Genomic DNA, 13,093 nt, shown 5'->3' on the forward strand with positions numbered 1-13,093 from the left:
TTCCACACAACCCGGCTCGCCATCCTCGGCTACGTCGTGGAGAACGGGGTCCTAGGCCCGGACCCCGACCGCATGCGTCCCCTTAAGGAACTCCCCCTCCCCCGTAGCCTCAAGGCACTCAAACGGTGCTTGGGGCTTTTCTCCTATTACGCCCAGTGGGTCCCCAGATATAGGGACAAAGCCCGGCCACTCATTAAGACCACGGTTTTTCCTCTGACGGATGAGGGCCAGTCGGCTTTCAACCGTATCAAGGCCGGCATCATCAAGGCCGCCATGCACGCGGTGGACGAAGCCATCCCCTTTCAAATAGAAAGCGATGCATCAGACGTCGCCCTGGCTGCTACCCTCAACCAAGCGGGCAGACCAGTAGCGTTCTTCTCCCAAACCCTCAACGCCTCGGAAATTCGGCATTCTGCAGTCGAGAAGGAGGCACAAGCCATAGTGGAGGCCGTGCGACACTGGAGGCACTACCTAGCTGGTAGGAGGTTCACCCTCATCGCCGACCAACGGTCGGTCGCCTTTATGTTGGATAACGCACAACGGGGCAAAATAAAGAACGACAAGATTCTGAGGTGGAGAATAGAGCTCTCCACCTATACGTACGATATTAAATATCGCCCGGGGAAGCTCAACGAGTCCCCAGATGCCCTGTCTCGCGGCACGTGCGCCAACGCGCAATTGGACCGCCTGAGAGCCATCCACGATGACCTCTGCCACCCGGGGGTCACCCGGCTTGCCCACTTCATCAAGTCCCGCAACCTGCCCTACTCCACAGGGGAGGTCAAGGCTATGAATAAGGCATGCCAGATCTGTGCAGAATGCAAACCGCAGTTCTATCGACCAGACAAGGCCCGCCTGATAAAAGCCTCTGGGCCCTTTGAGCGACTTAGCGTGGACTTCAAAGGGCCTCTCCCGTCCAACAACCGCAACATCTATTTCCTCACCGTCATCGATGAATTCTCCCGCTTCCCTTTTGCTGTCCCCTGCCCCGATACTACCTCGGCCTCCGTGATCAAGGCACTGCGCAGCATCTTCGCTCTGTTTGGTTTCCCCGCTTATATCCACAGCGACCGGGGTACATCGTTCATGAGCGATGAGCTGCGTCGGTACCTGCTCAGCAAGGGCATCGCCTCGAGCAGGACGACGAGCTATAACCCGCGGGGAAACGGGCAAGTGGAGAGGGAGAACGCGACAGTTTGGAAGGCTGTCCTCCTAGCCCTACGGTCAAGGAGTCTCCTTATCGCCCGCTGGCAGGAGGTCCTACCCGATGCCCTGCACTCCATTAGGTCGCTCCTCTGTACGGCCACGAACGAGACCCCTCACAATCGTTTGTTTGTCTTCCCCAGGAAGTCCACCTCTGGAGTCTCGCTTCCACCCTGGCTGACGACTCCGGGTCCAGTCCTACTCCGGAGGCATGTGAAGAGCCATAAAACGGATGCAATAGTCGAGAGGGTCCACCTGCTGCACGCAAACCCTCGTTATGCCTAAGTCGAGCACCCCGACAGCAGGCAGGATACTGTCTCCCTGCAAGACCTGGCACCCGCTGGCTCTCCCACCGACTCCACCGACCCCCCCCTTCTACCGACGCTCCCGGCCCTACACTGAACGCCGACTTCGACAGCGCCCCCTCCATAGCGCCCCCCGCCCCCCCAGCTGACACCGACCACCCTAATCACTCCTGATACCCCCCCCCTCTCCAAGGCGGACAAAGCTTCAGTCAACCGTGCTCCCGGATAGACCACCATCGGAACCGACCGCATCCACGGCGCCACCACCGGAGTGGCGAAAGTCAGCACGGACTATCAGACGACCACAAAGACTGAACTTATAATTTAAAAACACTTCATCCCCGACGGACTATGTTTTTTTTAAACAGGGGGTGAATTTGATGATCGGAATACCTTGCCCCTTTAAGAGGCTTGTGATGATCGGAATACATTGCCCCTTTAAGAGGCTTGGAACCCTGGGGGACTCCGCCTCTGGCTACGCCCCCTGGGAAACAGTACTTAAGATGAGACTCCATTTTGCGAGCACACTTCTCATGGAGGCTGCCATTGTTCACTGCTTATTAAAGCCTTTGATTACTGACCTAACTTTTGTGTCGTAATTGAGAGTGCCTCAGAGGGTTAGATAGGGTGGACAGTGAGAGCCTTCTCCCGCGGATGGAGGTGGCTAGCACGAGGGGACATAGCCTTAAATTGAGGGGTAATAGATAGGTTTTTTACGCAAAGAGTGGTGAGGCCGTGGAATGCCCTACCTGCAACAGTAGTGAACTCGCCAACATTGAGGGCATTTAAAAGTTTATTGGATAAGCATATGGATGATAATGGCATAGTGTAGGTTAGATGGCCTTTACTTTTTGACTTCCCATGTCGGTGCAACATCGTGGGCCGAAGGGCCTGTACTGCGCTGTATCGTTCTATGTTCTATGATCTAACCCCTGATAATGAGCCCACAACTCTCCCTGCACCCTTAGATTTTTCCCCCTTATCTGCCCCCCTCAAAATGAAGAAGAAATCAAAAAACAATCCCTGGACCCCCCCCCCCCCCCCCCCCCCCCCGCTGATGTCTTAATTAACCTTCACAAAATCGATCAACAGCTTCCACATCGGGGTGAACCCCTCCACTCCCCATTAGTCGGACTTGACCTTTTCCAAGTGCAGGAATTCTGCCAGATCGCTCACCTCCACCCCACCTTTGGCGGCTCCGAGTCCTGACAGCACAACAAAATCCATCTCCGGGCAATCAGGGAGGCAAAGGCCAAGACATCGGCCTCTCCCCACCTGGACATCCAGTTCTACCAACACTCCAAATATCACCACTTCCAGACCCGAAGCCACCCCTACACCCAGAATCCCGGACATAACACCCGAGAACCCTTGCCAGAAACCCCTCAGCTTTGGCCATGTCCAGAACCTGTGGACGTGATTTGCGGGGCCCCCTGCACACTGCCCACATCTATCCTCCACCCTTGCAAAGAACCGTCTCATTGTTGCAACAGTCATGTGGGCCCTGTGCACCACCTTACATTGGATGAGGCTTAACCTCGCACACGATGAGGACGCTTTCACCCTTCGCAGGGTTTCCTTCAACGTTCTGTCCCTCACCACCCCACCATGCAACTCCTCTTATTTGCACCTGATCTCCTCCATTGGAGCACCCTCCCTCTCCATCAGCTCTCCATAAATGCCTGCCACTCTCCCCTCCCCAATGTCATCTTTGGACAACAGTGTATCTTGCAACAGCAGAGGCGGCAACACCGGCAAGGACGAAACTGCTCTCCTCGCCTGCAGATACCTGAACATATTCCCCTTAGGCAACTGACATGTTTCCTCCAGCTCTTCCAGGCCTGCAAACTTACCCTTACAAACCAATCCCTGAATTACTCTACCCCCACATGCTGCCACCCCTGGAATCTCGTATACAGCCCCATCGGCGCAAACCTGTGATTATCGCATATCGGCGCCCACAGAGACATGCCTTCCAACCCTTAGGAACTCCAGCCCACCCAAGAACTGCCTCATGTCTTCCTTGCTAGGGAGGGGCTCCGACTCTTACAACCTTCTGAAAAAGACCTCAAACACCCCATTCACCCCTTCTGTTTCCGAGACCACCTTGCCTCTCTCATCTCTCACAAGCTTCCAACCCGAAATGTTGCCTGCACTGGTTCTAAACTCACAGCACTGAGACCACCACCGGACTCATGGAATACCGGACCAGCAAGAACAGGAGGGGCACCAACAACAGTGCCCTCAGACCCATCCGGCAAGAACAGGAGGGCTGCCAAAAATAGTCCCCTGAGATCCATCCCATCCGCCCCCACAAGGGCAGCATGGTAGCATAGTGGTTAGCATCAATGCTTCACAGCTCCAGGGTCCCAGGTTCGGTTCCCGGCTGGGTCACTGTCTGTGCGGAGTCTGCACGTCCTCCCCGTGTGTGCGTGGGTTTCCTCCGGGTGCTCCGGTTTCCTCCCACAGTCCAAAGATGTGCGGGGTTGGGTGGATTGGCCATGCTAAATTGCCCGTAGTGTCCTAAAAAGTAAGGTTAGGGGGGAGTTGTTGAGTTACGGGTATAGGGTAGATACGTGAGTTTGAGTAGAGTGATCATCGCTCGGCACAACATCGAGGGCTGAAGGGCCTGTTCTGTGCTGTACTGTTCTAAATTCTAAATTCTAAATGCCTCCTCCACTGTCCATTTCCTAACCATTGCAATATTCGCAGTCTAATCATCAAGCTCAGCAAAGCAGCCCCCTCCCCATCTCTCGCCCCCTCTCCTAAAACACCCTCCTCCTTCCTAAAAAAAAGACTTAGGAACAAGATGGGGAGGATCTGGAACACGAACAAGAACCTGAGCTACACCGTCTGCATGTGCCCAGCCAGTGACAGACGCAACACATCCACCTCTTAAAGTCAGACTTCATTCCCTCCACTAGTCATGCCAAATTCAATTTATGCAGCGGTGCCCAGCTCTGCACCACCTGTATCCTGAGATACTGAAAGCTCACTGCCACCACCCAGAACAGGAACTCCCCTAGCCTCACTCCTGCCCTCTAGCATTAATCGGGAACACCTTGTTTTTCCCCATGTTCACTTTAGATCCCGAAAAGCGGCCAAATTCCATCAGGACCGCCACGATCTTATCAAAATTGCCCACTGGGTCCAAGATGTATAACAGAAGATCGTCCGCATACAACAAAGCTCTGCTCGACCCCACCTGCTCAATCCCTCTCTAACCTCTCAACACCCTGACGCCATTGCCAATGGCTCTATTGCCAGAGCAAAAAGCAACGGGGAGAGCGGGCATCCCTTCCTCATCCCCCAATTCAGCCTGATGTACCCCACACTTGTCTTGTTCGTCCAGACACTAGCCATTGGTGCCCTATATAGCAGCCGAACCCAATCCATGAAGCCCTGGCCAAAGCCGGACCGACCCAGCACCTCCATTAAATACGCCCACTCCACCCGATCATACATTTTCTCCGCCCCTGCCCCTCCGAAGGCATCATAATGTCATTGAGCAACCTGCACACATTTGTCGACAGATGCTGCTGCTTCACAAAGCTTGTCTGATCCTCCCTTATCATCCCCTGAACACAGTCCTCTAGGCACAACGCTAACACCTTCGCTAGCTCCTTCACATCCACATTTAACAGCAAAATTGGCTGTACCACCCACACTGCTCCTGGTCCTTATCTTTGTTTAAATTGAATGAATAAGACTCTTTCAACAATGTTGGGGGGAGCTCCCCCCTTCCCCTTGACTCATTGTGCTTTCCCAACTCCACACCAAACCACTTACAGAACTTGGCTGGAAACCCATCCAGCCCTGGAGCCTTCCCCGCTTGCACGGACCTATGCAGTCCATTGCCTCCCTCAGCCCAATGGGGGCCTCCAACCCCTGAACCTTCCTCTCCTCTACCCTTGGGACCTCCATCCCATCGAAGAACTGCCTCATGTCTTCCTCGCTAGGCAGGGGCTTCGACTCATCCAATCTTCTGTAAAAGACCTCAAACATCCCATTCACCCCTTCTGCGTCCAAGACCACCTTGCCTCTCTCATCTCTCACCCCTCGGATCTCCCTCACTGCTGCCTACTTCCTCAGTTGGTGCGTCAACATTCTGCTTGCTTTTTCCCTAAACTCGTATACTGCCTCTCTACAATTACCCTACCGCCTTCCCCATGGACACCAATCCAAACTCCATCTGGAGTCTCTGCCTCTCCTTTAGTAGTCCCTCCTCTGGCGCAACCGAATACCTCCGATCCACTTTCAAAATCTCATCCACAAGCCTCGCTCTCTCCTCTCGTTCCACCCACTCCCTGGTGCCCGAATCTACCGCCTTAAATGCCTCCCAAAGCAGGGAGACTGTGACCCCGCCTCCACCCCATGTCATGCAGCTCCACATAACTTCAGATGGCTGTCCTCACCCTCTCGCACACACCCCCATCCACCAACAAACCCACTTCTAACCTCCACTGCAGCTTCTGGGCCTCCTCCTGTACCGCCCGCAAATCTAGCTAGTCCGGTACGTGGTCATTGATCACAATTGCCGAATGCCCCGAATCGGAACCCTCGTCAACAGCGTCTGATCCATTACAGAAATGTAAATATGGGAGTACACCTGGTGCACATGCGGGAAATATGAGAACTCCTTCGACTGCTGCCTCCCAAACCTCCACTGGTCCTCCTCCACCCCTTCTCCCCCATATGGTCTATGAACCCCCTCAGCTCCTTGGCCACCACTGAAACCTTCAATGATCTGGGACACGACCAGGCCATCCTTGGATCCAGAACCATGTTAAAATCAGCCGGTGTATGTCCAGATCTGGGATCTTCCCTAACACCTGCCTCATGAAGTCCACCTCATCCCAATCTGGGGTATAGATGTTCATCAGGACCACAGGTGTCCCCTGCAGCTTCCCACTAACCATCACGTGTCTGCCACCAGGGTCAGCTACAATATTGCCAACCTCAAAAGCCACTTCATTGTTGACCAGTACCGACACCCCTCTCGTCTTCATGTCCGACCCCAAGTGGAACACCTCCCCACCCATTCCTTCCTCAGCCTCGCCTGATCGCCCTGCTTCAGCCGCATCTCCACATAGATAGGAATCCCTGGTCACAAGACCACGGTCTTGAGACCACATGGTGTGTCTGCACCACCCCCTATTGGTTGGAGGTCGCACACCATCCATCTATGAGACAAGCATATCACCACACCAGCCAGCTATGGACAAAATCAGTTATTTGTGACTCCTCATCCCAAGGTGGTGTCAATGGCCCAACCAATAAGGGCTCCCAAATACAATGAGTTTCAACCAGAGGCTTCATTAGTTAACACAAAAACAGTGTCACATGACCAGGACTTGAGCTGTCTGAATTCCTTTAATTAACAAGTTGTTGGAAGTTACCTTTAGTTTTCTGTTTAATCTCCAAAGAGAAAATTAACTCCAGGCGGGAGCCTGTTCCTCGCTATCATTTTAGCATCAAACAGGTAGCAGCAGAAAGAGCTTTATCCAGGTACAATTTCCTGACCCTCATCTACATTGTGAACTACTGAAACAGGTGCAATTAAGCCTAATTCAACTCAAGGTGCCTTCTCCCCTCGTGGAAGTTCTCACTTCTGGAAAGATGCATCAGCCTGCAACAGCCAACCAACCTATCCTTGCAAGAAACCCTCCATTAGCCTTTTGATTCTGGATTCTGGACTCATGTAAAACCATAACTGGTATTGTTATTGTGGCCTGGCCCTGTACCCCTTACTTAACTTGTCCCTTTTATTGTATGAGTGCAAAAAGGGGTGGGTGTTGCAAAATCTCTTTCCACGTGCTGTGTGTGTGTGAAATAAACACACCCTTTTTATTTTATCTTGAGTTTGCTGTGTTTGTTATTTATAGAGGATTGAAATGTTCTGAATTGAAGGATTGGGAAAATATGCCACCACTTATAAAGGTGGAAATCAGAAATCAAAAAAACACCTTTCTATTTACAGGCGGATAGTGAGAAGAAACAAATCAGGGTTTGTTGGGATTCTTATTCTTCCCTTCTAATAATAATCGGTAGTCCGGTTTGTGGGAGGTGTCAAAAATACAATTTTATTGTTAGTTACTCGCTGGTATACCCTTGAATAAGAACTGAATAACAACTAAAAAACAAAATATCAAACAATACATAAAAGGTCAAGCACATGGCAAAAAGCATAAGCACAAAATCAATCACTATACGCAACAAACGGATAGGTGATTTAAAAATTCAGGAACAAAGGACCTCAACCACAAAATCCCACTTTTAAGGGAATTATCTCTGATTTAACCCCTCATTGGCTTCAAATTCTCAGCTGACACATCCTAGTTTGTTCAAATAAATGTCTGTTACTTAGAAGATAACTTGTTAACAAACATTGGACATTACTGAAGATTGATTGGTGCCTATCAAAACTAGCTTAGTATCTAGTCCATAATCTTAGGAAAAATACTGGATATGTTGTTTCATACTTGCCATGTGTCATAGCTTGGCAGAGACCTAGTTATAATTGATTATTTTATCACACAAAGAACAATTGTTCTCAGTACTGAATACAATGACTGGATTCCCACAGTCAAGACACTTTTAATATTTTGCCTATTAGCTATATGCATTCAACTACTCTTATATGAGTAAAACTAGATTTTATCAGTTCCCCCTTTGCTTCTTCTAAACCTAATAGAATGAATCATAATTAAAGTAAAGCAAAAAAGAAAATAAATATAGGCTAAGAGGAACACATTCAAAGTTGCCTTTCATGGTCCCTTTGTTTAGGAACAGCCTTCAACACTGGAATGGGCAAGCCTTGAAAGAGTTACAAACATTTTGGGCTTATAGTAAGAACCACTCATATCCTGTGGAGGTGTCATTAGCTACTTCTTGTATGATAGCTGCCATCTTATTTTATTTGTATTTCAATTATTTTGGGCTTTTAAAAAAATACATTTAGAGTACCCAATTCATTTTTTCCAATTAAGGGGCAATTTAGCATGGCCAATCCACCTAGCCTGCACATTTTTTGGTTGTGGGGGGCGAAACCCACGTAAACACGGGGAGAATGTGCAAACTCCACATGGACAGTCACCCAGAGCCAGGATCGAACCTGGGACATCGCACTGTGAGGCAGCAGTGTTAACCACTGCGCCGCTGTGCTGATCCCAGCTTCCATTTTATTAAACCCTTCGGCTACCTTGGCATCGCCATAAAAAGGAATAAGAGAGAAAAACCTATCACGTGCAGTAATGGCACTTTTACTTCTTTGGACTGATAGTTTGTAACAGTAATTGTTCAACATTGACGTCTCACATCACTGTCTTTACCGATATGTTCTTTCTCCCTTGTCAATTTTGAGTGTGATGCTAAGACCAAGCCATGGGATGAGCTTTTGATCTGAAATTTGCTATAAAATCATATTGAGTTGCCATCCTTAGATTACGTGTTAACTAAACTAAAATAAATAATTTAACATTGGTTTCTCTACCTTGAGGCTTAGATTGCCTGGGCATTTGATGCCCCAAATAATAACTGCTGTGTATCTTATTGTGTTTCCTTCTGTTTGTGTGGGTATTAGACTGGCTTTGACAGTGTCATTGTACCTCACAAACAAACAAACTTTGACCACTTGCTCTGTATTTATTTCATTGTTTGCTTCCTATGTAAATTAAATGCCATTTCAATTTGTGAGTAATGTATAATACGGTTCCAATTTTCACAGGGTGAGATCTTACTCTTCCACCCCTTATCTCATTATTATTATTGGTCACTTTCTTTCTCTAGCTCTTGAGTGGGGTGATCTATGCAGGGAGAAAATTAACTTATTTGTTTTTGTTTTCGATTCCAGTTTTCTCTTCACATAACCTGTGTTAAATTCCAATCTATTCCATAATCTATTCTAATTTGAATATGATCTCTAAATGATTGGATTGATACCCCTTTCTCTCTAACACTCCTCACTTGCAAATCATCTCACTCAAATATCATTCAAAATAGCATCATGTATGGACTTAAAATATTCTCCAGCTCTCCAATCATCAGTATCCATCTTGTGGATACTCCTCACCAGGTTTACTTGCTACCAGGCCCTTACTTATTCTTATCCAAATAATTTACCCTATCACTTCAACATACCTCATGTTGTCAGGTATCAGTGTGTTTGATTCTGTTCCAATTATTCTAAAGTAAGTTTCTCTGTGGAATATGAGACAGTGCCTTGATCACTTAATGGTGTTGTTTCACTCTGTTGGTCCCATTGACCATTTCCGACCATGCTGTTTGTCGAGTAGTGTGCATGCATGGGACCAGCTCTTCAATGCATAATGACAAGGAGTTTCAAACCTTGGAAAAGGTCTATTTTGAACTGGTTTCCTGCTTATTAGTTACTTCACATGTAACTCATCTCACACATGCGCAATGCCCCCAATGTCATACCATTCATTCTTGAACCTTTTGTGATCTAATCAAAAGATCTCAAAGTTATTGCTTATCTCTCCATGTATGGTCTAGATGCCTTGGGTGATGGCCAGAGTATCAAACTTTGTTCTCTTTAATTACAAGCTTAGACAAGAACACAAGCATTATCAAGAGAAAGTTTATCAATTTAAAAGCCTCATCTAGACTTTCCCCTTCATATTAATGCCAGATTGAAATATTTAATTGAATTGCACCCAAAAGTCCAATTCCTATTTCCTGTTTTGATTTCCTGTTCCAATCGTCTACTCTCAATTACTTAATCCTGTCCCGATCATGAGCCCTGGAGAAATCTGGCAGTCCAATAAAATATCTTCATGTTTAAACCAAGAATCAAACATTTCCATTTTATTTCAGGCAGTAACATTTTGATTGCTTGTTCTTTGTCTTAAATTGCATCTTTTTTTTAAAGTAACTAGCTAAATTACATTGTCTTTCTACACTCCAGAATTGTCCCAAATTCAAATAGCAGTGTTGTTGGCTTTCAGATTTTTATTAATGTCCAGTTCATCTCTTCTTTGTCTTATGTTGTAGGATCTCTTCTTCAAATGAGGCTTTGTCCTTAAGTCCATGGGCACCAGCTAATCTGTATGGTTTTTTTTTCATCATCGTTGTTCTCATTACCCATCAAATAGATTCACTTTTAATTCTTTCCTGCCTTGTTCAATTATCGCCCATCCTGTTCTTGTCTCTTCATTCACTCTGCTGTATCCCATTGACAAACAGGATCACAATGGCCTCCTCTAATTGCTCTTCTCCTGCCATACTCACTTCCTCAATTCCAATATGCAATCACATATTTATTCTTTTTCTCAATGCTCATATATCCCACTTGGTTGTTCTTCTCGCCCTTAACTACTGTAGCCCACCTATTTAAGTAATAGTCACTTCCCTTGAGTCCTTCTAGCATCTGAGATCATTTTCAATCTTCCCATGGTCAGAATCTTCACTTAGGGGTGTTCTAAATGGATTTTGGATATCGAACAGCAACTGCTGATTGCCTGTTGGTGTAACAGACTACAAGTCACTTATAATCATCGTATTGTTGGGTCAGTGCAGCAATGACGTAATTCCCATTATTATGGCCATATATGTGGAAGTGGGCAAGTAAAATCAGGCAAACCCAATGCCGGCTCTGTTGCTCGGACTTGTCTAAAACTGGTGAATGCGATCTCGCTCTTCTGCATCTATTATGTCTTTTACAATATCTCACTGAATGCCCGCCCCCCTTTCACTAGATTTTAAATTGGCCTGACTATTGGTGCACTCTTGGAAATCTATATATAAATTCTCAAATTCTTGATGCTACTGCAAATCTTGTTCCACTTGCAGTTACCTGTAAAGTAAAGCACAGAAGATCCATTCTGCTTGGGCCAAAATGGGTTAATTAATCGGAACATATCTGACAATTCAAACTCAAAATTTGTAATTCCCAATTCCTTATTTATAAAAATATAAATACATCTTCAGCTGTTAACAGGCAAGGGTTAATTCTCTGCTCCTTTGAAAAAGGGATGGAGTAAGAAAGGGTTGGATTAATTTTTTTAACTGAACGTCATTACATCACCACCTCTCTTTGTTTGGACCTAAGGAAAAATATGAACAAGGACCCCTTTTCTGTAAAAATCGCTTCTTTACATTCCGATCTCAGAATTTGTTTCTGTCTTTCTTCTGGTATCAGCTGTGTTCGGAGTAATTAATTTTTGAACCTGACAAGAATTTTAACGCAAGATAAATCCAACACAGGATTGGCCATGATCATTCTATATATCCCAAATTCCAATAAATCGTATTAAATTATAATTATCTCACTCTTACATGTGTGAATTTGTATCCGGATTAAAATTCCCACATGTTGATCACAAATATCCTGGAATCATGCCTCTGGCCAGAAAAACATGATGCCAGGTTTTGTTAGCTGTTTGCTCAAAGATTACAATTTCAACAGAAAACATCAACACTTGAAACAGAGAGACATGAATAAACACACACAAGCAGCGAAACATATCAAATGCTTTAAAACAACAAATGAATTAAGTCAATGTCCTTGTGTTTCTGTTGTAATGTTCCACGGATGTCTGTAATTCCCATAAAGATCGATCTTAACAATATCATGACTCTATGAACATCTACATAAACAAACAAAAGCTCACACTCTCTTGGCTAAAATAGGATACTCCATTATGCTGTATGATAAGACTTAAGTTCGTTATTTGATCCATTTATATTTTTCTTTTCATTTAAGTCAATTTTCAACATCTGGGCTGGGATTCTCCCCTACCCGGCGGGGCGGGGGGTTCCGGCGGGGTGGAGTGGCGTGAACCACTCTGGCGTCAGGCCGCACCTTTAGGGGCCAAGCCCTAACCTTGAGGGGCTAGGCCCGTGCCGGAGTGGTTGGAGCCCCGCCGACCGGCGGGAAAGGCCTTTGATGCCACGCCAGCCGGGGCTGAAGGGACTTCGCCGGCCGGCGGAAGTCCGCGCATGCGCCGGAGCGTAGGCGGCTGCTGACGTCATCCCTGTGCATGCGCAGGGTAGGGGGTCACTTCCGCGTCCGCCATCGTGAAGGCTATGGCGAACGCGGAAGGAAAAGAGTGCCCCCATGGCACAGGCCCGCCGGCCGATTGGTGGGCCCCGATCGCAGGCCACGCCACCGTGGGGGCACCCCCCAGGGCCAGATCGCCCCACGCCCCCCCAGGACCCCGGAGCCCGCTCGCGCCGCCTGGTCCCGGCAGTAAGGTAGGTGGATTGATTCCTGCCGGCTGGACCGGCATGACAGCAGCGGGACTTCGACCCATCGCGGGCCAGAGAATCGCCGGGGGGGTGGGGGGGCCCGCTGACAGGTGCGGCGCGATTCCCGCCCTCGCCGAATCTCTGGTGCCGGAGACTTCGGGAGACGGCGGGGACGGGATCCACGCCGGCCCCCGGCGATTCTCTGACCCAGCGGGGGATTGGAGAATCCCGCTCCTGATTTCACAGGCATCACCCATCCTTTGTTAAATTCAGATCCCAAAGGCATTTTCACCCAAATTCGTTATGGCCTACCAACCCGCTGTTCCCTAACAGGGGTGATGTAATAGCACAATAAATTCTCCCATTTGTTCCAAATT

This window comes from Scyliorhinus canicula, chromosome 7 (assembly GCF_902713615.1).
Source record: "Scyliorhinus canicula chromosome 7, sScyCan1.1, whole genome shotgun sequence".
Classification (NCBI taxonomy): Eukaryota; Metazoa; Chordata; class Chondrichthyes; order Carcharhiniformes; family Scyliorhinidae; genus Scyliorhinus; species Scyliorhinus canicula.